The sequence below is a fragment of the Dermochelys coriacea genome, chromosome 17 (genome assembly GCF_009764565.3).
Source record: "Dermochelys coriacea isolate rDerCor1 chromosome 17, rDerCor1.pri.v4, whole genome shotgun sequence".
In the NCBI taxonomy this organism is placed as follows: domain Eukaryota; kingdom Metazoa; phylum Chordata; order Testudines; family Dermochelyidae; genus Dermochelys; species Dermochelys coriacea.
The window spans coordinates 8,453,348-8,456,618 of NC_050084.1; positions in this window are offsets into that span (position 1 = coordinate 8,453,348).

Here is a 3,271-nt window from a genome sequence, read left to right on the forward strand (position 1 = left end):
GATCAGAGTGGTCCCTTCTGACCTTAGTATCTATGAATCTATGAAAAAGCCAATTTGAACTTGTTAGGGTTCTGTTTGTCTTACTACATTCTCTAAAATAGAAATATGTGGGAAAACTCAGGTTGATGGTAAGTTGCCACACTGTAATGGGAAGGTGTGTGTCTGAAATCTTAATGCATACAGCCTGTCAGCTGAGTGTAATTTGTTTGGGAGTTAAACATGTTAACAAAAGCAAACACCAATTTTAACAGTCAGCCTAAAATCCTCCCCACAGCCTCTCAGGTTTCGTTCTCTCATATCATGTTTTTAGTTCTTAAGTTGCTATTTGAGTTTTCCAGGGTAGACTCGAAATGACTGACTAATGTAAAAAGTAAGTGTTGCTGTCTGGTGGGGGGGAAATTTCCTTTATTAAAAGCTTTCTAAATCTAAAGAAATGGAAAAACTGACCAGAAGTCTCTTTTTATACACTTCCCTAGGCAGAAAATAAACTGGGACAACAGCTGAATATTTTAATAAACATGACACTGCTACATAATACATACATGTTAGTTTAGCTTCTGTGTCCATAGGGCAGGTGCTGCATCCAGCAAATACTTTTACATCTGTGTTGTAGTTTGCCTCTAATAGCTATAGCAATTCCCTTGCTATTGAATAAAATGTTATCAGAAACTCCATGTTTGTAATTCACTAAGAAAATACACTATCTGACCTTTAGAGACTACGTGTTCACTAAGGAACCAGATGGATTTATATACATATTTGTTTTCTTCAGCAGAGCAATGCACTATGGCTATTTTTTCCAAATACACATGCTGCGTGTTCAAAGATAGCTTTTACCCCAGAGTTCCCAGAACTCTTCTGTAGAATACTTGCCTGTGGTTTTTAGACTACTGCCTGGTCACATTGTGCTGTCTGTCCTTATTACTAAATGAGAACAGAATAGGCCAGGGGTTCTCAAACTTCATTGCTCCGTGACCCCTTTCTAACAGCAAAAATTGCTGCCTGACCCCAGTGGGGGGGGGGGCTGAAGCCTGAGCCCAAGGGCTTCAGCCCCTGGCAGTGGGCTTTGCCCCAGGCAGTGGGGCTTGGGTTTCAGCCCTGGGCTCCAGAAAGCCTAAGCCAGCCCTGGTGATTCCATTAAAATGGGGTCACAACCCACACCTTGAGAACTGCTGGAATAGGGGATGAAATGAACAGCAAAAGAAAACAATGCAAAAGGAAATTATAACTTTCAAAAAAGACAACCACATTCTTGCATTAGAGCTTTGAAAAATTCTAAGGCCTCATAAACTTACTTACTTTTCTACAATGATGGTTAAAGTAGGGGGGGTGGCTTTTTCCCCCCCTACCATTTCAGTAATACAGCCATCCTGCAGGCACTTTACAAGTGCAAATGTGCTTGTTCTGGTGCAACTTGCTCTTCTTCCCATATAAGAATATAGTACTCCAATCTAAATCCATTTACAGCGGTATTACTATCCCCAGGTAAGCTGGCCTGATTTAAGTAATTGAAGAGGGAGGCAAGAGCAGGGAATAGAACATACATCTGACTAAGGCCGGTGCACTAATGATGTGACCACACTTTTCCAGCACATTATTAACCTTTCATATATACTACAAACCATTCCCCGCCCCCTGAAGAGGAGTTGGCCTGAGATTGGTGAAGGAGAAGTAGATAGTGCCAGGCAGAGCCTTGTCTTTTTATCAATGATTATGATAAATTTGTGATGCTTATTAACCAGTGGAACAAACTAGCAAGGGAGCTGGAAGATTCTCCATTCCTTGAAGTCTTCAAATCAAGCCTGGATATCTTTCTGAAAGATGCACTTTTTTCAGACACAAATTACTAGGCTCAATACAGGAATAACCATGAAATTCTATGACCTGTGTTACATAGGTCAAATTGAGTGAATTTATGAATGAAACAACTGTAAATGTAAGTTTTTAATGAATGGAATAGATGCACAAAGCAAAGGAGAGGCACTTCTTTTTTTCCCAAAGTTGCAGAAATACAGATCTGTATTGTACTGCCATAGTGCCTATCAATGGCAGGCCATTTCACTAAACCCTATCAAAAAAACAGGCGATCCCTGATTCAAAGAACTTAAAAGCAAAGCATAACACTAGAACAAGGTATTTTGGGGAATGTTACAGGGATACAGGTAAGTGCTGTTATGTTTATTGTACGTTTTTGATTATTTTGCACACACACTAGAAAGACAATGATTTGTTATATATCAACTTGCCTAAGTAATGTGAAAAGGAGTATTTGTGGCACCTTAGAGACTAACAAAGTGGAAAATAAAGTGGGGAGATTTTATATACACAGAGAACATGAAACAATGCCTATTACCTTGCCCACTGTAATGAGAGTGATCAGGTAAAGTGAGCTATTACCAGCACTAATGTATATCTGCTTCCTCTAAAGCAAATACACTCAATAGCAATCTGCCAAAAATTAGAAAAGAATAAAATAAGATCATCTCATCCACTCAGTGGCCATGTGGAAAAATAAAATAAGATAAAAGTGACGGTGCAATTTTTAGAACCTGCAAACAATACACGAGCAGCACTATGTGCATCCGATGAAGTGAGCTGTAGCTTATGAAAGCTTATGCTCAAATAAATTTGTTAGTCTCTAAGGTGCCACAAGTCCTCCTTTTCTTTTTGCGAATACAGACTAACACGGCTGCTACTCTGAAACCATCCAGAGGAAGAGGCTGCAAAGGAGAAATGAACAATTTATACATTTCAGCTATAGCTCAAAGTGTAGTAGAAAGGTCAATATTATCCCCCTTTATACAGAATAGGAAAGGGAGGTGCAGAAATCGCATGTGATTTACCCATATCACAGTCAGTGAGGGAGCTAGGTATACAACCCACTTCATGTATCGTATGACAGCCAACAGGAAATAGAAGAGCACTTCTCAACTAATTTAGGCCTCCAATTCATGGTTGTTGGTTTTGTTTTTTTTAAATAAAGGGCATGGAGTGTGTTTGAGGAAATGGGTTAAAAACTCCAATCAAATTTTTATTTTTTTATTCATTTTTAATATTTAAACATTTGGCTACAATGTTAAAAACACAGTAGGATTGTATCATGTTCCACTCCAATTGTAAATTCAAAATTTGACACAAAAGAAGCCAACCCAATCATGTTTTTGTTTGCAAAGAGAGGGGATAAAAGTGACATTATGGGAAAGAACTCTCCCTGTGACTAAGAAATAACCCTCAAGTGTTACAAGCAGTAAAAAGTAAAGGGGGAAGGGAG